Genomic DNA, 24,571 nt, shown 5'->3' with positions numbered 1-24,571 from the left:
ATAACTCGAGGCCATCAATATAAGATAGCAATAAATCCAATAGGGAATTCAGAAGAAACTCTTCACCGAGTGTTGAGAATGTGGAACTTGGAAAACAGGGAGTGGTTGAGGCGAATAGTACAGATGCATTTAAGGGGAGGCTAGGTAAGCATATGAGGGAGAAGGGAATAGAGGGTTATTCTGATAGAGTTAGATAAGTAAAGATGGGAGGAGGCTCGAGTGGAGCATAAACGCCGGCACGGACTGGTTGGGCCGAATGGCCTGTTTCTGTGCCGTATATCCGATGTAAATCTATGTGTCGTGTAGAAGGGTTTCAGAGGCAGTGGGAGATGGGTGAAGTCAGGCGATGTTTCAGAGGTGGGAATAGGTAGACTAAATCATGGACTGGATGTGGACTTAAAGCTCACGGTTGAGCAGCAGATTGAGGCTGCACACCGTAGGCTTTGAGCTTGAGGGGGAATGGGATCAAGGACTTGGGAACAGAATTTCTGATGGGCAAAAACCTGGATGGCCTTGATCTTGCCAAGATTGAGCTGCAAGAAATTGTGTCCCATTGACAACTTGACATTAGGCAGGCAGTTTGGCATCAGAATAAGAGGTGCAAAAATCAAAGATGGCAGTGGTAGCAAGGTAGAAGGGATTAGGAAGTACAGGGGTGTGATAGCTGAATGCTGACCCTGTCCTGGAACCTTCTGATCTCTATGGTTCAGCTTTTTAAATGGTGAGAAACTATTAATTGCTGGTGTTCAGAGAGATTTAGGTGTCCTTGTACAAGAAACACAGAGTTAGCATGCAGGTACAGCAAGCAATTAGAAAGGCAAATGGCGTATTGGCATTTATTGCAAGGGGATTGGAGTACAAGAGTAAGGAAGTCTTACTACAATTGTACAGGGCCTTGGTGAGACCACACCTGGAGTACTGTGCACAGTTTTAGCAATAAGAACAATAAGAAATAAGAGCAGGAGTGGGCCATACGGCCCCTCGAGCCTGCTCCGCCATTCAATAAGATCATGGCTGATCATCGACCTGAACTCCACTTTCCTGCCCGATCTCCATATCCCTTGATTCCCCTAGAGTCCAAAAATCTATCGATCTCAGCCTTGAATATACTCAAAGACTCAGCATGCACAGCCCTCTGAGGCAGAGAATTCCAAAGATTCACAACCCTCTAAGTGAAGAAATTCCACCTCATCGCGGTCTTAAATAGCCTACCCCTTATCCTGAGACTATGCCCCCTAGTTCTAGACACTCCAGCCAGGGCAAATAACCTCTCAGCATCTACCCTGTCAATCCCCTTCAGAATCTTGTATGTTTCAATGAGATCACCTCTCATTCTTCTAAACTCCAGAAAGTGTAGGCCCATTCTACACAATCTCTCCTCATAGGACAGCCCTCTCATCCCAGGAATCAATCTAGTGAACCTTTGTTGCACCGCCTCCAAGGCAAGTATATCTTTCCTTAGATAAGGAGACCAAAACTGTGCACAGTACTCCAGGTGTGGTCTCACCAAGGCCCTGTACAATTGTAGCAAGACTTCCATACTCTTATACTCCAACCCCCTTGCAATAAAGGCCAACATGTCATTTGCCTTCTTTATTGCTTGCTGAACCTGCATGCTAGCTTTCTGTGTTTCTTGCATGAGGACACCCAAATCTTTCTGAACACCAATATTTGAAAGTTTCTCACCATTTAAAAAATATTGGCCTAGAAATTCAGTTAAGGCCCGCCAGCAGGCTAACGCCCAAAAGATAGCGCTGCGCGCGGAGCCAGTTGCGCGCGCCAGAAATTCACTTTTAGCGCCCCAAGTCGGAACCGGGCGCTGTTCCAGGGTGTGCCCGCCTCCGCTTGGGGCGCTGAAAGTGAATTTCAGCGCTCCAGCTGCTGCTGCGCCACCCGATGCGGTGCGGCAGGCTGGGGTACTGCAGGCCTCCTCCTTCTCTTAAGGAGGAGCTGCCTGCAGCCGTGAGATTGCCGCTGGATTCTGCCGGCAAATGAGCCCGGCACCACGGAGAAGTGCCGGGCTCGCGGGAATCAGCCACCAATGCCGCGGGGGGGGTGGTGTAGGAGGCCGGGGAGGGAGGTGCGGGCAGGCGGCCGCCGAAAAAGCGGCCGACCGCACCTCCACCTTAAAGCGCCCCAGTAGCGCAGCAGTACGGCCCCGTTTTTCAAACGCTGTTTGCGGCCGCTGCAGAAGAGGCGGCCGCAACTAAATATGGGGTTTGGGCCGGAAGCGGGGCGGTACCGGGGCACTGCGCACACTGATGACGTCATCGGTGTCGGCGCAGCGCTACCGGCTACCGCCGCCATTACCGCAGCGCTGAATATCAGCACACCCTCTTACACTGGCGCAGAAACCCTCTTTGGGCGAAAAGTGGGCGCAAAGCCTACTGAATTTCTAGGCCATTCTGTTTTACTATTCTTCCTACCAAAGTGAATAACCTCACATTTCTCTACATTATACTCCATCTGCCACCTTACTGCCCACTCACTTAACCTATCTATATCCCTTTGCAGACTCTTTGGGCAGGATTTTCATTCAGGAGGTGGGTAGGAGGCGGGACTACAACTTTCGGGGTTGTAGTCCCGCCTCCATCGAGTTGTGGCCAACCCATGCGATTTTGACTTGATTTACCTTGTTGGGGCTCAACATGCCAATTAAGGGCCACCTGGCAACAGGTGATGTCACAGATTGACATTTCATCTGTCAAAAGCTTTTGACAGATGAAATATCAGCGTTCGACAGCTGTTTGAAGCTGTCAAACACTGACAATCTGTACTCCAAGTTAATTCCTTCCTCTCAGGCTGATTTAGAGATCTCTCCGGAACAGAAAGCTGAATGCTGCAGATTTTGACAACTCGCGGCCATTCTGCTTTCTGTGCCGGTGAGATGAGGGACTCCCGAGACCTGAAGGAAGGAAGGCTCGAAAGGTGAGTAAAACTTAGTTAAACACTTTACACACACCAAACACACTTACCTCTGCACTCATGCACCCATCACTCACCTGAACACCGGACATCTCGACTCCTCCAAGCCCTTCAGCCCGACGGCCCGCCTCGCTAACTTGGCGTGGTTTGGAGCCATCGGGCAGCCCGCACTTCAAGAATGAAAATAGGGATTAGGCTAAAAACTGCCTGTTAACTACCTGTTAACAGGCAGTTAATTGACACTAATCCCCTTCCCGACTCGGGGAGGCGGGTCAGAGTGCGGGTCGGGTACCCGCCTCCTTTGAAACTGGCATGGAGGCGGGTTGGGGGCAGGATGGGTTCGTGCCCCCGATTTCGGGATTTTAACCCCCCACACGGCTCCAATCCCGCCTCCACGGCCCAATGAAAATCCTGTCCTTTGTGTCTCCCTCACAGCTTACTGTCCCACCTAGCTTTGTATCATCAGCAAACTTGGATACATTACACTCGGTCCCTTCATCTAGGTCATTGATATAGATTGTAAATAGCTGAGACCCCAACACTGATCTTTGCGGCACCACACTATTTACAGCCTGCCAACCTGAAAAAGATCCGTTTATCCCTAATCTCTGTTTTCAGTCCGTTTACCAATCCTCTATCCATGCGACTATATTACCCCAACCCCATGAGCCCTAATCTTGTGTAATAACCTTTTATGTGGCACCTTATCGAATGCCTTTTGGAAATCCAAATACACGACATCCATTGGTTCCTCTTTATCTACCCTGCTAGTTACATCCCCAAAAAACTCTAATAAATTTGTCAAACACGATTTCCCTTTCATAAAACCATGTTAACTCTGCCTAATCATGTTGGTGCAGTAATTCCTCCCCAAACGCGTGAGTACGGAAGGGGTACTCATGCGTCTGGCCGGAGGAAATGCCGGTTTTCAGCATGCACAGCGCATGCGCTGAAAACCGGCATTTCCTCTCCTCTCACCCAAGAGGTGAAGAGGCTAGCGCGTGCACTGTAGGGGGCAGCGCGTACGCCTTGGATTTCCTCTGTTTTGGGGGATTTGCGCATGTGTAAAGGCCTCCGGTCTTTACGCTTGTAAAAAGCACACGTAAGTATTTATTTTTACAGGTAAGTGGTGTTTTAGTGCAATTTAGAATTTTTTTTCCCACAGGTTTATTATTTTAAAGAATCTACAATAAGGTAAGTTTAGTTTTAGACCCTTTTTATTAAAAATTTATTTGTTTCAAAAAAAAAAATTATTGTTTAAATTATTTTTTTTAACTTATTTATACTTAATTTAATGACTGGGATGTTTTTTAAAATTTTATTTAAAGTTTAAGTAGTGTTTTGGGGTGCAGTACTTCTCATGAGTTTGACAGTTCTTACTCTCAAACTTATGAATGAAGTTTCCCCTCCTCTGATTGGCTGAACAGTGCTCACCTGATCCCAGCCGGCACATCGCACTAACTACGCCACTGGGTCAGGTTAGCACAGCGCGCCGACATCAGAACCTGGCCACTGACAGGAAATCCACTGCGGGCCAGGTTTCAGATGTCGGCGCGCCGGGTAAGTGCACATCGGGGGCTTGCACGCGCGGCAAGCCCCCGACACCAAGTTCTGGGCCGTTATGATTTTCTAAGTGCCCTGATACCACTTCCTTAACTATGGATTCCAGCATTTTCCCGACGACTTCTTCTTCTTCTTAGGCAGTCCCTCGGAACCAAGGGTGACTTGCTTCCACATTAAAAATGAGTTTGCAGGTGACTGATGAATTCAATGCAGGACCTATGTCAAGCTAACTGGCCTGTAGTTCCCTGCGTTCTCTCTCCCTCCTTTCTTGAATAGTGGTGTTATATTTGTGATTTTCCAATCCGCTGGGACCATTCTAGAATCTAGGGAATTTTGGAAGATCAAAACCAATACATCCACTATCTCTTCAGCCACCTCTTTTAGAACCCTCGGATGTAGGCCATCGGGTCGAGGGGATTTGTAAGCTTTTAGTCCCCTTATCTGGCCTCCTTATCTGAGGAAGGATATACTTGACTTATAGGTGGTACAACAAAGGTTCACTAGGTTGATTCCTGGGATGAGAGGGCTGTCCTATGATGAGAGATTGAGTAGATTTGGCCTATACTCTCTGGAGTTTAGAAGAATGAGGGGTGATCTCGTTGAAACATATAAGATTTTGAGGGGAATTGACAGGGTCGATGCTGAGAGGTTGTTTCCCTTGGCTGGAGAGGCTAGAACTAGGGGGCATAGTCTCAGGAGAAGGAGTCGGCCATTTAAGATTGAGATGAGGAGGAATTTCTGCACTCAGAGGGTTGTGAATCATTGGAATTCTCTACCCCAAAGGGCTGCTGAATTGTTGAGTATATTCAAGGCTGAGATCGTTAGATTTTTGGATAGGGGAATCAAGCAGTATGGGGATCAGGCGGGAAAGTTTTGAGGTCAAAGATCAGCCATGATCTTATTGAATGGCGGAGCAGGCTCGAGGTGTCATGTGGCCTACTCCTGCCACATGGCCCCACATGACAATTCTTATGTTCTTATGTTCCACATGAGGCAGGGAATTTACCAATGGATCATTGTGAGTGTTACAGCTATTTATTTTTTTCTAAAAATGGTACCGCCGACAGTGCAGCACTCCCTCAGTACAGCACTGGCTGTATCAGCCTAGATTTTGTGCTCAAGTCTCTAGAGACGGACTTGCGCCCACGATCTTCTGATTCAAAGGTGCGAGTTCTACCAATTGAGCCACCTGTGAGGAACAGAAAGAGGATCTGATTAATTAGTCTGGATTTGAAAAAGCAACAGATCACATTTCATTCTTCATGTTGCCTCAGTGGCATTTTCCCTTCAAGTGTTTATCCAATTTTCCTTTGAATGTTACTATTGAATCTGCTTCCAGTGCCCTATCAAGCAGATAACAACAACTCGCTGTGTAAAAAAATGCTCCCTCATGTGGCCTCCGGTTCTTTTGCCAATTACCTTCAATCTGTGTCTTTTGGTTACCGACCAATCCTGCGAATGGAAACAGTTTCTGCTTATTTACACTATCAAAGCCATTCATGATTTTGAACACCTCTATCAAACCTCTAAAAATTGTTGTCGAACAGTCATTGAATGGCTCATTTTGCACAGCCCTGCTGGCAATCTAGATGCTGCATGAGAAAGACAAGCAAATGTGCTGTGGTGAAGTCAGGCTGTAGTTAACTTGGCTGTAAAGTCTGTTTAGGTAGTGTTCTGGACATTATGTAGACATTATGGACATTTTACATGCAGATAGCACCCTCTGGTGGTAACTATCGTATTGCAGTGACATTCTGGACATTTTTACATGCAGTAGCACCCTCTGGTGGTGGTTATTGTGTTAGCAGTGTGTTTGTATGAAACAGAGGTCATTTGACCTTTGTTCCTTTCTTCCTGTGTGAGGTCATTTGACCTTTGTTACTTTCTTCCTGTGTGAGGTCATTTGACCTTTGTTCCTTTCTTCCTGTGAGAGGTCATTTGACCTTTGTACCTTTCTTCCTGTGTAACCCAGGAAGTAGAATCCCAGGAGGTAGAATTCCAGGAAGAACCTGGCAGTAATGGAGGATTCCATAAGGGTTTCACAATCCAATGTAATCTGATTTCATATGTTAGGCCAAGCGCAATATCTGTGAGTATCTTTGTTTGTTAGCATAATAGCAACGTTGTCAGAGTAGTATTTTGACAATAATATGTTTATAAAAGGTTAATATTTGATAGTTACAGAAGTGAGTCCAAATGTTAGTTAGTTATACAATTAATCTATTCTACTGTTGTAAATATGTTATATCTTATGTAATATCGAATGTATAGTACTCAGTTTATGTACAAAACATACTTTATCTTTGTTTACAGTTTCACAAAAATTGTTGAAGTAAAGGCTTCAAACAGCAAACGGCTTCACGAAGAATTATTTTGAATAAGTGTTTAACTTGCTGGATAACTAGATAGGAGCACGTCTAGCATAGCCAGTATAGGTAGCTTTCTTCTAGATCCCCAAAATCTTGGTGGAGAGCGAGGTTGGTAATTGCTCAAAAACCAGATGGTACACAGCAAGGGCAGTCAAATATCCTGATGGAGCTCACACACTTGGATGAGGTACCAAAGCATCACTGGCACCAGGGTAGAATTCTATCCCAGCAAGGCGATAAGAAGGGTAGAGGGAGAAAGTTGGTAGGAACTCAAGTTTGCCCCTGCCACCTTCATATTCAATCCCCCAGCATGACTCAGTGCCTTTGGGGGGAATGGTGGTGTTGGGGAGAACATATTATGCATTTACAGAGCAAAAATGACGTCATGGTGCTGCTGATTTACTTTGACCTGGAAACAGAATTGACAAACATCTGACAGACTGCAACCCTCCCTCACCAACAGCAATTAACTTCTCGTTGATCTCACCATGCGCCTGTTTCATTTACAGTACCTAGACCTTGCAGCCTTAATGAGGGTGGGGCAAGTTACCAACAGCTCCACCTTAGCGGCAGAATAATACTTTGCCCTCCTTATGAAGGTCCCTGTCACCCGCCTCACCGGGAGCAATGCCACGGAGATCGGCTCGTGTTTGATAAAACCACTGAGATTTCCTGCCGTTTTTTTTAGTCCTCTCTTTAAGACAAAATACCACTGGGGCTGAGGTACCTATTTTTGCTCAATTCTTCATTTGCTTTTGCAAGTTTAAAATCCCTGGAAGGCAATGACAGATGGAATTGGAGAAGAGAAAACAAAATAAACAATTTTTTTAAAAATCGAACCAGGATGATAGTGTAAGATTCGAAATTTTTCATTATATAATCACACGAGACAACAGGATTAATAACACAGCTTTATTGACCAAAAGAAGCTTGTACAGATAAAACCTTTGATAAAAGGGCACACAAAATGGCCGCCGGACCTCGTGATCAGTTTCTTGGACCATTTGATTTCTGTTACTGCAAGCCAGACAGGCTTGTGGATTGAGAACAGTAAGCCCGCGAAAGCCAGTATCGGGAAACCGAAACTCAGGGAAATGGGCATACATATTCAATTGGATTCTAAGTACAAGACAGTTTCAGCAACAGGATGGGGCCCATCAAGATATGGGCGGACAATGCATGAACACTTAAACCCATTAAATGTACAAAGGAAAAACCGTTTAACAGCCATCAAGGGAAATCTCCAGACCGATCAATATGCGAACCGAGTTACGGTGACAAAGTAAAAGACATTATCGGCCAGGAAGGCCAGTTAAAGCTATCACCGGCTCCCGTTACAAGACAAAGCGCCCCTGCAGAGATTTCTGCCCGCCAAAAATATTACAAAGACTGGACTATGATCTGGCGGGAGATAAGGCTGGCCCAAAAGGGTGTAACTATGGATTTTGAAAAGTCCATCAGCGCCTCTTCTACCTCGGTAGCTTCGGAATTCGATCAGGATGTTTCGGACGGACATTTCGGAAAAGGACAACGTGGTCGGTGTTCACGACGAGAAGACGACGAGGGTGGCCCGGGTACCGTTGTCAGGAGATCATCGACGACCCAGGCCGAAGAAGAAGACACTCTCAGGAAAACCGACGATCCAGGCCGGAGGGAAAGGACATTCCGGGCCTAGCAGTCCCGTGCCTCAACATCCCATTCTCGGGGTGTTTTCCTCACTGGACTCTCCCATGTGCATCCAGTTATTCAATATCACATCGGTGGCAGAAACTGCTCCATGAATCCAAATCCACAACAGACTTAGCGGATTTCAGCCATGACGAGCGCTCACCGAGGCTGTGTCCACTGCCTCATCGCCTGAGAGAGAGAGAAAAACAAGCTGCGCCAGAAGTTTCCAAATCCACGTGACGATGGGAAGCTGTGCCAAAAAGGCTGCGAACCCCTCCTTTTCGCGAGTTTGAAAGCGGTGAGCATGATCCCGAGTTCCTCAAGTCGAAACTTAGTTTAGGTATAAGGGGAGGGAGAGGGTAAGGGTAATCGTAATGTGTTTCCCCTTTTTTGATGTGCCGTGTGTTTCCCATTTCCATGGAATCAAGTTTATAGATATGTGCATGCTTGTAGTCGCTTTGATTTGTGCTTATGTGTATTTTGTAATGCTGCAAACTGTTTAATAATAAAAGCATCCATTTCGTGCTATTCAACCTGGTCTATTGAGTCTTTCTCTGCACTACAGTTCCCTGCACCTAAGTCCAAGGTCTAGAACCGTAGGGAAGAGTGGGTCGAACCACTCAAGGGTAATTATTGCACGAAGCCTGGTAGGAGACCAGAACGAGCAAGAGAAACCCCCTACAATAGGATGCTACATATGGAAGATAATTGGGTTGCATTTTCATTAGCCACACTAATTACATCCATTTAAGTGATCACAAACAGCTGGTTAGTTGAGTCATTAGTTGCAGATAACACAGGGATACTTAATGAAGTATTAAGGAGACAGACATCTTACTGTGATCAATCATGCTCCAGTTCATTGAAACAGGACTGCAGGTTTTAAGTCCCCCCTCTCCCCACCCCACCCCACCTACAATTCGGGCTGAGTGGCAATTGAAATGGAGTGGGTCAATTTCCCACGCACTTGCGATTTCAACTGCGCTGGGTTTTTTATTGGGCTGCTGAGGCACCTGCCTGAATCAAGCATAAGTTAATGCAAATCGAGGTCCTACATAGGACCGTGGCCACTCCGCTCAGTAACGTCTGGTCTGCGAGTGCTCTTTTAAGCCCCACAAGGAAAGTCTGGGCCACAGCTGCCCCCCACTCCCTCCCACCCTGAGCTCAACTCCCTACCCATGAGACCTTGCCCGAAACCCCCATCGCCACAACTTACCTGAATCCCAGTGGACGGCCTCTGATTTGCCCGGTTTCCAACTGCCAGCAGCTGCCTCTTTTCTTCCCATTTTGGGCACCGTCCTGTAGATGTGGTCCAGCCATTCAAGTCATCCCGGACCTCCCCTTGCCTCTCGCCCAGTCAGCTTCCCACTCCAGAGACTTGAGCACATAATCCAGGCTGGCACTCCCGGTGCAGTACTGAGGGAGTGCTGTACAGTCAGCGGTGCTATCTTTTGGATGAGATGTTAAACCTAGGCCCATTTGCCCTCTCAGTTGGATATAAAAAAATCCCATGGCGCTATTTCGAAGAAGAGCGAGAGAGTTCTCCCCGGTGTCCTGGCCGACATTTATATCTCAACCAACATCACTAAAAAACGGATTGTTCATGAGACTTTGCTTTGAGCAAATTGGCTGCTGCGTTTCCTATGTTATAGCAGTGTTTACACTTCAAAAAAGTACTTCGTTGGCTGTAAAGCACTTTGGGACATCCTGAGGTCTTGCAAGGTGCAATATAAATGCAAATCTTTCAAGACTTTCATTTTATGTTTATTTTGATGCCACAGTGTACCACAGTTTCCTGAACCTACCAGTAGGCTGAAGATGCTTCTATATGGCAATGGGCTGTGGATTACAGGAGAGGAACCTTTATGTGTTCTACTTCCATGTCAACCAGCTCCTATACCATGAATCCCACTGATTCCCCACATGTGTACATTGCTGTGTCACTTTGGCCACCGTACACGTGTAAAGTAATCATGTCATAATCCTGACATCACAACAGGAGCCGAGTAACACATCACAATGTCACCAATAACTCACAATGCATTTACTGGGCAGCTGCGTGAAGTTCTAGAGAGCTGATAACAATTGAGGAGAAGGATGGAATTTGTTGGATTTGTGAAGATTAAGGTAATCGCTGAGCGGTATGAGGTTGACCATTGACAGAAAGTATCCAACTCTTAATCAGGAAGGTTGGTATGAACCTGAGATGGATATTAAGGCTACTCAAGTAGAGTCATAGAGTCATAGAGTCATAGAATTATACAGCACAGAAAGAGGCCCTTCGGCCCATCGTGTCTGCGCTGTCCATCAATCCCTGTCCAATCTAATCCCATTTTCCAGCATTTGGTCCATAGCCTTGTATGCAATGGCATTTCAAGTGCTCATCCAAATGCTTCTTGAATGTTGTGAGGGTTCCTGCCTCTACCACCCTTTCAGGCAGTGAGTTCCAGACTCTAACCACCCTCTGGGTGAAAAAGTTCCTCCTCAAATCCCCTCTAAATCTCCTGCCCCTTACCTTGAATCTATGCCCCCTTGCTATTGACCCCCCTACTAAGGGGAAAAGTTCCTCTTTATCTACCCTATCTATGCCCCTCATCATTTTGTACACCTCAATCAGGTCCCCCCTCAGTCTTCTTTGCTCCAAGGAAAACAACCCCAGCCTGTTCAGTCTTTCTTCATAGCTGAGGCGCTCCAGCCCAGGTAACATCCTGGTAAATCTCCTCTGCACCCTCTCCAATGCAATCACATCCTTCCTATAGTGAGGTGACCAGAACTGCACACAGTACTCCAGCTGTGGCCTTACCAGCGTTTTGTACAGCTCCATCATAACCCCCCTGCTCTTATATTCTATGCCTCGGCTAATGAAGGCGAGTATCCCATATGCCTTTTTAACCACCTTATCTACCTGTTCTGCTGCCTTCAGGGATCTATGTACATGTACACCAAGGTCCCTCTGACCCTCTGTACTTCCTAGGGTCCTACCACTCATTGTGTATTCCCTTGCCTTATTTGTCCGTCCAAAATGCATCACCTCGCACTTTTCAGGGTTAAATTCCATTTGCCACTTTTCCGCCCATCTGACCAACCCGTTTATATCGTCCTGTAGCCTGAGGCTTTCCTCCTCGCAATTTACCACCCCACCAATTTTCGTGTCATCTGCGAACTTACTGATCATACCTTTTACATTCTCCTCCAAATCATTTATGTAGATCACAAACAGTAAGGGACCCAGCACCGATCCCTGAGGTACCCCACTGGACACAGACTTCCAGTCACAAAAGCAACCTTCGACCATCACCCTCTGCCTCCTGCCACTCAGCCAGTTTAGGATCCAACGTGCCAAGGCACCCTGGATCCCATGTGCTCTTACCTTCTTGACCAGTCTCCTATGCGGGACTTTGTCAAAAGCCTTACTGAAGTCCATGTATACCACATCCACAGCATTGCCTTCATCCACACACCTAGTCACCCCCTCGAAAAATTCAATCAGATTTGTCAGACATGATTTACCCTTGACAAAGCCATGCTGACTATCCCCGATTAATCCTTGCCTCTCCAAGTGGAGACTAATTTTGTCCCTCAGAATCTTTTCCAATAATTTCCCTACCACAGATGTTAGGCTCACTGGCCTGTAATTTCCTGGTTTATCCCTGCTACCCTTCTTGAATAATGGTACTACGTTAGCTGTTCTCCAGTCCTCTGGTACATCCCCTGTGGCCAGAGAGGTTCTGAAAATTTGTGTCAGAGCCCCTGCAATCTCCTCCTTTGCCTCACACAGCAGCCTGGGATACATCTCGTCCGGGCCTGGGGATTTATCCACTTTTTGGCCTGCTAAAACCTCTAGTACCTCTTCCCTCTCGATGCTAATATGTTCAAGTATATCACAGTCCCCTTGCCCGATTTCTATGTCTACATCGTCTATCTCCATAGTGAACAGAGATGCAAAAAATTCATTTAAAACCCCGCCTACATCATCTGGCTCTGCACACAGATTGCCACTTTGGTCCCTAATGGGCCCTACCCTTTCCCTGGTTATCCTCTTGCCCTTAATATACTCATAAAACATCTTAGGATTTTCCTTTATTTTGCTCGCCAGTGTTATTTCATGGCCCCTCCTCGCTCTCCTAATTTCTTTTTTAAGTATGCCCCTGCACTTTTTATACTCCTCTAGGGCTTCCTCCGTCTTAAGTCTTTTGTAACTGCCAAAAGCCCCCCTTTTTTTCCTAATGCATTTTTGTATATCCCTTGTCATCCAAGGTTCCCTTTGCTTGTTGGTCCCACCCTTGACCTTTACAGGAACATGTTGGCGTTGTACTCTCTCTATTTCCCTTCTGAAAGTCTCCCACTGCTTTGATGTGGATTTTCCTATAAGTATCTACTCCCAGTCCACTTTTGCCATATCCTGCCTTATCATATTAAAATCGTCCTTCCCCCAATTTAGAACCCTTATTTCCGGGCCATCTTTGTCTTTTTCCATGACCACCTTAAATCTCACCGAATTATGGTCACCGTCGCCAAAATGCTCTCCTACTGACACTTCCACGACTTGCCCGGCTACATTCCCTAGAATTAGGTCCAGTACCGCCCCCTCTCTTGTAGGACTTTCTACATGTTGGCTCAAAAAGCTCTCCTGGATGCACTTTAAGAATTTTGCACCCTCTAAGCCTTTCACACTCTGACGATCCCAATTAATATTGGGGAAGTTGAAATCTCCCACTATTATTACCCTATTATTTTCGCACTTCTCTGAGATTTGCCTACATATCTGTTCCTCTATCTCCCCCTGACTATTTGGGGGCCTATAGTACACTCCCAGCAAAGTGCTTGCCCCCTTTTTGTTTTTAAGTTCTACCCATATGGCCTCATTAGAGGAACCCGCTAATATATCATCCCTCCTTACAGCAGTAATTGACTCCTTAATTAATATTGCAACACCCCCTCCCCTTTTACACCCCCCTCTGCCTCGCCTGAAGATTCTGTACCCCGGAATATTGAGCTGCCAGTCCTGACCCTCCCTCAACCATGTCTCCGTGATAGCAACAATATCGTACTCCCATGTGTTCAACAACAACTTCAGTTCATCCACCTTATTTGCAAGACTCCTTGCATTAAAATAAATGCCTTCCAGCCTTCCCATATTGCCTTTTGCCTTCACATATTTGCTCTGCCTTCCCAGCTGACTTGTTTTTTCCTCCGTATTTGGCTGTAAATCACCCCCTACTATAGCTCCACTCTGTATCCCATCCCCCTGCCAAGTTAGTTTAAACCCCCCCCAACAGTGCTAGCAAACCTCCCCACAAGGATATTGGTCCCCCTCTGGTTCAGGTGTAAACCGTCCGACTTGTACAAGTCCCACCTTTCCCAGAAGCAGACCCAGTGATCCAGGAAACTAAAGCTCTCCCTCCTGCACCATCCCTTTAGCCACGCATTCATCTGTTCTATCTTCCTATTCCTATACTCACTAGCACGTGGCACCGGGAGTAATCCAGAGATTACAACCTTTGAGGTCCTGTTCTTTAATCTTCTACCTAGCTCCCTAAATTCTTGCTGCAGAACCTCATCCCTCTTTTTATCTATGTCGTTGGTACCAATGTGGACCACGACCTCTGGCTGTTCGCCCTCCCCCTCCAGAATGCCCTGCAGCCGCTCAGTGACATCCTTGACCCTGGCACCAGGGAGGCAACAAACCATCCTGGATTCATGTCTACGGCCACAGAAACGCCTATCTGTTCCCCTAACTATAGAATCCCCTACCACTATTGCTCTCCCACTCTTTTTCCTCCCTTTTTGGGCAGCAGGAGCACCCCCAGTGCCAGGAAGTTGGCTGCTGCCGCCTTCCCCTGATAAGTCATCCCCCCCAACAATATCCAAAGCGGTAAGCCTGGTTGAAAGGGAGATGGCCACAGGGGTCCCCTGCACTACCTGCCTGCTTATATTGTTCCGCCTGGTGGTCACCCATTTCCCCTCTGCCTCTGCAGCCCTACCCTGCGGCATGACCAACTCACTGTACGAGTAATTCGCGACCCTCTCAGCATCGCGAATGCTCCACAACCCATCCACCCGCAGCTCCAGCGTCCCAAGACGGTCCGTTAGTAGCTGCAGCTGGATGCATTTCTGGCGCACGTGTTGGTCAGGGACACTGGCAACGTCCCTGAATTCCCACATAGAGCAAGAGGAGCACATCACGGGGCTGGGCTCTCCTGGCATGACCTACCCTTTTAATCAATCCAAATTAAAATCATTCAATACCACCATCAAAGTAAGCCCTACCTGGTCTCTGGAGCCCTTTGTAGGCCCGCTCTACCGCTGAAGCACCCGCCGAAGCTCTGAGGCCTTGCCTCACCTAACTCCCTGACTCGCCCAACTCTCAGCACTCTGCTGAAATCGCACTCAGTGCAAAATCGCAGTTCAAAGCCTGCTTTTATAGGCCCTGAAACAAAGACTTGCTGAGCCCAGGTTAACCAGATTACTCCAGCCTCTTTTCAAACTGTTCTCCTCTCCAGCTCTCGCTCTTTTCAAACTGTTCTCCCGCTCTCGCTCTTTTCAAACTGTTCTCCTCTCCCACTCTCGCTCTTTTCAAACTGTTCTCCTCTCCGGCTCTCGCTCTTTTCAAACTGCTCTCCTCTCCGGCTCTCGCTCTTTTCAAACTGTTCTCCCGCTCTCGCTCTTTTCAAACTGTTCTCCTCTCCCACTCTCGCTCTTTTCAAGCTGTTCTCCCACTCGCGCTCTTTTCAAACTGTTCTCCTCTCCGGCTCTCGCTCTTTTCAAACTGTTCTCCCACTCTCGCTCTTTTCAAACTGTTCTCCTCTCCGGCTCTCGCTCTTTTCAAACTGTTCTACCGCTCTCGCTCTTTTCAAACTGTTCTCCTCTCCCACTCTCGCTCTTTTCAAACTGTTGAATTAGTAGAAGTTGAATGGATCTGGATTTGATGGCACTGTCATAACATAAAAGCATCTCAAGGGTTAAAATGTGACCATGAGATTTCTGCTCTTAAAAGCCCTTTTTCTTTTCATTTTGGATATGCAGGTGTTGCTGGCAAGGCCGGCATTTATTACCCATGCCTAGTTGCCCTTGAGAAGGTGGTGGTCGGCCTTCCTCTGCAGTCCCGTGTGGTGAAGGTACTCCCACAGTGCTGTTAGGGAGAGAGTTCCAGGATTTTGACTCAGTGACAATGAAGGAACGGCGATATATTTCCAAGTCAGAATGGCGTGTGACTTGGAGGGGAACTTGGCGTTGGTGGTGTTCCCATGCGCCTGCTGCCCTTGCCCTTCTAGGTAGTGGAGGTTGTGTGGAAGAAGCCTTGGAAGAAGGCAGTAGAGGCCAATTCATTAAATATATTCAAGAAGGAGTTGGATATATTTCTTAAGGCTAAAGGGATCAAGGGGTATGGGGAGAAAGCAGGGACCTGGTACTGAATTTGGATGATCAGCCATGATCTCATTGAATGGCGGAGCAGGCTCGAGGGGCTGAATGGCCTACTCCTGCTCCTATCTTCTATGTTTCTATGTTTCTATGTTGGCGAGTTGCTGCTGTGCATCCTGTAGCTAGCACACACTGCAGCCACGGTGCGCCAGTGGTGGAGGGAATGGATGTTTGCCCAGGTCTTTAATCGAATCAGAAGTAAAATTAAAAAATAGTTTCATAATAAAACTGGAAATTATTAAGACAGTGTTGAGGGATTGTGGAAAGGAAACATGCCCCTGAGAGAAATAGAGGAAAAATAACAAGGCACAGTCCACAGCAGTTGAATAAGGAGGTCGGATATAACCTAAAGGCTAAGAAAAACTATATTAAGAAGCTCCAAGTAACTGGAAAGTCAGTGAAAGTCATTGGAGAATAACTACCTATTACAGAGGGGAGAGAATGAGAGAAAGTTAGGATATAAGTAGCAGTAAAATAGATCCAGAGTAATTAGAATTGGGAAATAGTAGAAGCTATAGTAGGACAATGGGGAATGAGCGGGGGAGTGGGGCTAATTGGACAGCTCTTTCAAAGAGCACAGATGGGCCAAATGGCCCCCTTTTGTATTGTATGATTCTTTGTGGTTCATCAGTTCTTCACATCAGTCTTCACCAGTCCAAAGAAGATGGTAGACTACCGACTTCAAATGCTATAAAATATGTGGACATCAATGCAGTATATGATATGAAGTTGAAATAGAAAAGAGATATTTGCCTTGCTATAGTACTTTATCCCGTTGTTAATAAGCATGCCTCAGAATGAATTACTTTGAAAAAACAGTGTCTGTTGCGCAGGCAAGTACACTGTGTGCCAACATCATCCCACACGCATTAATGAGCTGGGTGACCAGTTATTCCGCTTATTGAGGAATGTTCACCAGAAAACTAGGAGAAATCCCTGCTCTTCTTTCAATAGTCTGAACCAAACCACTGGACCAAGCAAACAGGACTTCTGTTTGGGCAGTTCGTTTCAAAGAGAGTAATGCAACGCATCTTCACTGTTGTGTCAGCCCAGGCATTGCGTTCATGCCTGGTGTGGGCTTTGAAGCCACATCCTTCTGATCATTGTAAGGAGCACTATAAAATATGTGCAATTGCCAAGTTTTCAGAGCAAAAAGAAATAAATGCAGTCCGGCTAGCATTGCCAACACCCAGAGAACAAATTAAAAAAAAAGATTTGGTGTGCTATCAATGGAGCCAAGCTAGCACTTAGGCTGTTTTATGATGACATTTTTGAGTGGACACAATATAGTTTTGGGTGGCACCAATGTAGACAACTGACTTTTCATATACCTTTGATATGAGAGACTCCCTTCCAGGAAGCCATCTCACACCAAATTGAATTCCCAAAGCATGTGGTATAACTTCAGCCTTAAATACAAACCACCTGAACCAGGCCAAGAACCCGGAACCCTTAAAATTAAGAAAGAAGAAAGAAGTTGCATTTATATAGCGCCTTTCACAATCTCAGGATGTCTCCAAAGCGCTTTAAAGCCAATTAAGTACTTTTTGAAATGTAGGAAACATGGCAGCCAATTTGCGCACAGCAAGGTCCTACAGACAGCAATGAGATAATGACCAAATAATCTGTTCTTGTGATGTTGGTAGAGGGATAAATGTTAGCCAGGACACTGGGGAGAACTCCCCTGCTCTTCTTCAAAGTGGTGCCAAGGGATCTTTTACATCCATTTGAGAGAGCAGAAAAGGTCTTGGTTTAACGTCTCAGCCAAGAGATGGCACCTCCGACTGTGCAGCACTCTCTCAGTACTGCACTGAAATGTTAGCCTCTATTTTTGTGTTCAAGTCCCTGAAGCAGGAACTGAAGCCACAACCTTATGAGTCAGAGGCGAGCGTGCTCCCCACTAAGTCACAGCTGACACCTGCAAGGAACAGTCAGCGGATCAGATTAATCAGTATGCTTTTGAAAATAACAGATCACATTTATTCTTGACATTTTCTAAGTGGTATTGCCATTTTGTGCTCTGGTCCTATGCCAAATAGGAGCTAGAATGAGTCTCTCATAATTCATCTCACAGAGACAACTTGCAGACAGAGAAGATTTACATCACCAGCAAGATGGACTGGGAATTGAACCCAGGTCCCAGCACTGAAAAGGCCAGTATCCATCTCCCTGCAATGTTCACCACTTACTTTAGTTAGCTCTAAAGGATGATATCTGGCTTGATTCAAACCCAAGTCCTGCTGGTCTTGAATTATGCTGGAACTCAGTGACTGAACCACTCAACCTAATTCTAGCTGGCACACAACTGGTTAAAGTAATGGCTTAAAGTTGAAAGGATAACAACGGACATCAATAAGCAAATGTGATATAGGTATATAAACAGGAAGAGAGTAGCTAAAGTAAACGTTGGTCCCTTAGCGGATGAGACTGGGGAATTAATAATGGGGAATGGGGAAATGGCAGAGACTCTGAACAAATATTTTGTATCTGTCTTCATGGTAGAAGACACTAACAACATCCCATTAATGGATAATCAAGGGGCCACAGGGAGGGGAGAACTAAAGACAATTACTATCACTAAGGAAAAAGTACTTGGTAAAATAATGGGACTAAAAGACGACAAGTCCCCAGGTCCAGATGGCCTGCATCCAAGGGTCTTAAAAGAAGTGGCTGCAGAGATAGTGGATGCATTGGTTGCAATATACCAAAATTCCCTGGACTCTGGAGAGGTCCCAGCAGATTGGAAAACCGCAAATGTAACGCCCCTATTTAAGAAAGGAGGGATGCAGAAAGCAGGAAACTATAGACCAGTTAGCCTAACATCTGTCGTTGGGAAAATGCTGGAGTCCTTCATTAAGGAAGCAGTAGCAGGGCATTTGGAGAATCATAATGCAGTCAAGCAGAGTCAGCATGGTTTTATGAAAGAGAAATCATGTTTATCAAATTTGCTGGAGTTCTTTGAGGATGTAACAAGCAGGGTGGACAAAGGTGAGCAAGTGGATGTGGTGTATTTGGACTTCAAGAAGGCATTCGAAAAGGTGCCACATAAAAGGTTATAAAATAAGAGCTCACGGAGTTGGGGGTAATATATTAGCATGGATAGAGAATTGGCTAACTAACAGAAAGCAGAGAGTCAGGATAAATGGGTCATTTTCCGGTTAGCAAACAGTAACTAGTGGGGTGCTACAGGGATTGGTGCTGGAGACTCAACTATTTACAATCTACATTAATGGCCCAGAAATTCGGGTTGGGGGCTTCCCGCGGGTGCAAGCCCCCGACCTGCACTTACCTAGCGCGCCAGCCGTTGAGATGTGGGCCCGCGTGGAATTGCGATCCGGGGCCTGGTCCAGCTGCCGGCGTGCAGTGCTTGCGTATCCCAGGGGCGCAGTTAGTTCGATGCGTCCCCTGGGATCACGTAGGCCATGGGCAGCCAATCGGAGCAGGGAATGCTCCATTCATAAGTCTGACAGGAAGTGCTGTCAAACTTAGAAATACTACGGGCCCTTTCTTCTTACAAAACATCACTAAAGCTTCAAATAAATTTTAAAAAACATCACATTTTTAAATAAACTATAAGTTAAATGAAATAACTATATTAAACAATAATTTAAATTTTTGAAAAAAATAATTTTATTTTCTAACGGGGCTAAAAATAAACTTACCTTGCTTTAAAGTATTTAAAAATAATAAACCTGTGGAAAAAATGTTTTAATTTAAATTAATTCACCACTTACCTTGTAAAAAGCAGGCCTTACGCCTGCTTTTTAGATTTCTAAATTCTGCAGGCTTACGTTCCCGGGAAAATCTGTAAAAAAGACTGAAGTTCGATGCGCACGCGCAGCCCCTCCTGCGCACGCGTTCGACCTCTGAACCCCTTCGTTCAGAGGAACGGAAGTGCCGGTTTCCCGCGCATACGCAGTGCATGCAGGAAACTGGCACTTCCATCAGGCCTACGGGTGAGTACCCAGCGCGTACTCACCCGTGGAGACCCGAATTTCTGGGCCATTGACTTGGATGAAGGGACCGAGTGTAATGTAGCCAAGTTTGCGGAGGATACAAAGATGGATGGGAAAGCAAGTTGTGCAGAGGACTCAAGGAATCTGCAAAGGGGTATAGACAGGTTAAGTGAGTGGGCAAAAATTTGGCAGATGGAGTATAATGTGGGAAAGTGCGAGGTTATCCACTTTTGTAGGAAAAATAAAAAAGCAAATTATTATTTAAATGGAGAGAGACTACAAAATGCTACAGTTCAGAGGGACCTGGGGGTCCTTGTGCATGAAACACAAAAAGTTAACATGCAGGTACAGCAAGTAATCAAAAAGGCAAATGGAATGTTGGCCTTTATTGCAAGGGGGATGGAGTATAAAAGCAGGGAAGTCCTGCTACAACTGTACAGGGTATTGGTGAGACCACACCTGGAGTACTGCGTACAGTTTTGGTCTCCTTATTTAAGGAAGGATATACTTGCATTGGAGGCAGTTCAGAGAAGATTCACTAGGTTAATTCCCGAGGTGAGAGGGTTGACTTATGAGGAAAGGTTGAGCAGGCTGGGCCTATACTCATTGGAATTTAGAAGAATGAGAGGTGATCTTATTGAAACATATAAGATGCTGAGGGGGCTCGTCAAGGTAGAGGCAGAGAGGATGTTTCCCCTCATGGGGAAATCTAGAACTTGGAGGCATAGTTTCAGGATAAAGGGTCGCCCTTTTAGAACTGAGATGAGGAGGAATTTCTTCTCTCAGAGCGTCGTAAATTTCTGGAATTCTCTGCCCCAGAGAGCCATGGAGGCTGGGTCATTAAATACATTTAACGTGGAGATAGACAAATTTTTGCAAGATAAGGGAGTGAAGGGTTATGGGGAGCGGGCAGGGAAGTGGCTTTAAGCCCAAGATCAGCCAAGGTCTTATTGAATGGCGGAGCAGGCTCGAGGGGCCAAGTGGCCTATTCCTGCTCCTATTTCTTATGTTCTTATGTTATCCAGAAAACTCTACTTCCAACCCTGCTGGTACCATGGGAGTGTCTTAAAAACATAAAAAACATAAGAAATAAGAGCAGGCGTAGGCCATGCAGCCCCTCGAGCCTGCTCCACCATTCAATAAGATCATGGCTGATCTTTGACCTCAACTCCACTTTTCGCCCTCTCCTCATATCCCTTGATTCCCTTTGTGGCCAAAATTCTATTGATCACAGTCTTGAATATATTTAATGACTTAGCATCCACAGCCCTCTTGGGTAGAGAATTCCAAAGATTCACCACCCTCTGAGTAATGAAATTTCTCTGCATCTCAGTCCTAAATGGCCGACCCCTTATCCTGAGACTATGACCCCGAGTTCTGGACTCTCCAGCTAGGGGAAACAAAAAATGGAACAACTCCAATCTGGCCAATTACCGCCCCCAGTCTACTCTCAATCATCAGCAAAGCGCCGGACGGTGTCATCGACAGTGCTATCAAACGGCACTTACTCACCAATAACCTGTTCACCGAAGCTCAGTTTGGGTTCCGCCAGGACCAGCCGGCTCCAGACCTCATTACAGCCTTGGTCCAAACATGGACAAAAGAGCTGAATTCCAGAGGTGAGGTGAGAGTGAGTCCCTTTGATGTTGAGGCAGCATTTGACCGTATGTGGCATCAAGGAGCTCTAGTAATACTGAAGTCAATAGGAATCAGGGGGAAAACGCAACACTGGCTGGAGTCATACCTAGCGCAAGATGGTTGTGGTTGTTGGAGGTCAATCATCACAGCCCCAGGACATCGCTACAGGAGTTGCTCAGGGCAGTGTCCAAGGCCCAACCACCTTCAGCCGCTTCATCAATGACCTTCCCTCCATCATAAGGTCAGAAGCAGTGATGTTCGCTGAGGATTGCACAGTGTTCAGCGCCATTCACAACTCCTCAGATGATGAAGCAGTCCATGCCCCCATGCAGCAAGATCTGGATGACATTCAGGCTTGGGCTGATAAGTGGCAAATAACATTCGCGCCACACAAGTGCCAGGCAATGACTATCTCCAACAAGCGAGAGTCTAACCACTGCCCCTTTCAATGGCATTACTATCCCTGAATTTCCCACCATCAACATCCTGGGAGTCACTATTGACCAGAAACTTAACTGGGCCAGCCACATAAATACTGTGGCTACAAGAGCAGGTCAGAGGCTGGGTATTCTGCGGCGAGTGTCTCACCTCCTGATTCCCCAAAACCTTTCCATCATCTACAAGGCACAAGTCAGAAGTGTGATGGAATAATCTCCACTTGCCTGAATGAATGTAGTTCCAACAACACTCAAGAAGCTCAGCACCATCCAGGACAAAGCAGCCCACTTGACTGGTACCCCATCCACCCCCTTAACAAAATTAGGGCACTTGGAATTGGGGGTAATATACCAGCATGGATTGAGAATTGGTTAACAGACAGAAAACAAAGAGTAGGGATAAATGGGTCTTTTTCAGGATGGCAGGCTGTGACTAGTGGGGTACCACAAGGATCAGTGCTTGGGCCACAGCTATTCACAATCTATATCAATGATTTGGATGAGGGGACTAAATGTAACATTTCCAAATTTGCTGATGATCCAAAGCTAGGTGTCTGTGTCAGTTGTGAAGAGGATGTGAAGAGGCTTCAACGGGATCTCGACAGGCTCAGTGAGTGGGTGAGAACATGGTAGATGGAAGATAATGTGGATAAATGTGAAGTTATCCACTTTGGTAGAAAAAACAGAAAGGCAGAGTATTTCCTAAATGGTGAAAGATTGGGGAACGCAGATGCTCAAAGGGACCTGGGTGTCCTTGTACATGAGTCACTGAAAGTGAATGTGCAGGTGCAGCAAGCCATTAGGAAGGCAAATGGTATGCTGGCCTTCAATACAAGAGGATTTGAGTACAGGAGTAAAGAAGTCTTACTCCAATTATATAGGACCTTGGTGAGACCACACCTGGAGTACTGTGTACAATTTTGGTCTCCTTATCTAAGAAAGGATATACTTGCCATAGAGGGAGTGCAACGAAGGTTCACAAGATTGATTCCTGGGATGGGGGGGACTGTCGTATGAGAAGAGATTGAGTAAACTAGGCCTGCATTCTCTTGAATTCAGAAGAATGAGAGGGGATCTCATTGAAGCATACAAAATTATTACAGGCCTTGATATGGTGGATGCTGGGAGAATGTTTCCCTTGGCTGGGGAGTCTAGAGCCAGGGGCCACAGCCTCAGGATAAAGGGTAGGCCATTCAGGACTGAGATGAAAAGAAATTTCTTCACACAAAGGGTGGCGAATCTTTGGAATTCTCTACCCCAGAGGGCTGTGGAGGCTCAGTCATTGGGTATATTCAAAACAGAAGTCGATAGATTTCTGACTAGTAAGGGCATCAAGGGATATGGCGATAGGGCCGGTGAATGGAGTTGAGGCAGAAGATCAGCCATGATCTCATTGAATGGCGGAGCAGGCTCGAAGGGCCGAATGGCCTACTCCTGCTCCTATTTCTTATGTTCTTATGTTCTTAAACATTCACTCCCTCCACCACCAGCGTACCGTGGCTGCAGTGTGTACCATCTACAAGATGCACTGCAGCAACTCGCCAAGGCTTCTTCAACAGCTCCTCCCAAACCTGCGACCTCTTCCACCTAGAAGGACAAGGGCAGCAGGCGCATGGGAACACCACCACCTCCAAGTTCCCCTCCAAGTCACACACATATCGCTGTTCCTTCATCGTCGCTGGGTCAAAATCCTGGAACTCCCTCCCTAACAGCACTGTGGGAGCACCTTCACCACACGGACTGCAGCGGTTCAAGAAGGCGGCTCACCACCACCTTCTCAAGGGCAATTAGGGATGGGCAATAAAAGTTGGCCTTGCCAGCGACGCCCACAGCCCAGGATCGAATAAAGAAAAAAAGCCTCTCAGCATCTGCCCGGTCAAGCTCTCGTAAGAATGTTAAATGTTTCAATGAGATCACCTCTCATTCTTCTAAACTCCAGAGAGTAGAAAACCACTCTACTTAATCTCGCCTCATAGGACGGCAGTGCTCTGTGGAATTCAGCAATTCATAGATGAATAATGCAGATGATTGCATTAGATTAATATCCCAAAGTTTTACGTTTGATTGCCCATCAAGGTTTCGGAAGAAAGCAAAACTGAAACAATACACTCAGATATGTCGAGGCAGCAGGGACTGAGGGCACAGGTTCAGGGATGTGATGGGCATATTTGAAACTGGTGTTAAGGAGGATAGGTGTGTTACTCCTCAAACCAAAAGGATTTGTAAACATTGAATGACATGCGTCACAGATTTATTAATTATATACTTAAACATACACTTAAAAGTCATACTTATGACAAAACCTTGTGGGTTAGTCAGAGACTAAGTTGTGAGCTCTGTATACAGGTTGATCTGACCTTATCAAACCCAATGTATCTATTCCAACACCCACTTTTTGCACCTTTTACTTATCCCCTCTACGTAACAATCCACATGTTCCTGCATTACATAATCCAACTCCATATATGGAGAATTTTAATGAGCTTATCACTTAACAATAACTTTAATTTTAACGAGTTATTTTTCCATAGACCGGTACAACTCCGCAACTTTGTTATCTTACCAATAGTTTCACTCTTGTTACATTTAATTG

This window comes from Somniosus microcephalus, chromosome 14 (assembly GCF_052327205.1).
Source record: "Somniosus microcephalus isolate GS21.2 chromosome 14, FLI_Smic_1.0, whole genome shotgun sequence".
Taxonomy (NCBI): Eukaryota; Metazoa; Chordata; class Chondrichthyes; order Squaliformes; family Somniosidae; genus Somniosus; species Somniosus microcephalus.
Note: the sequence above shows the minus strand (reverse complement) of the source record.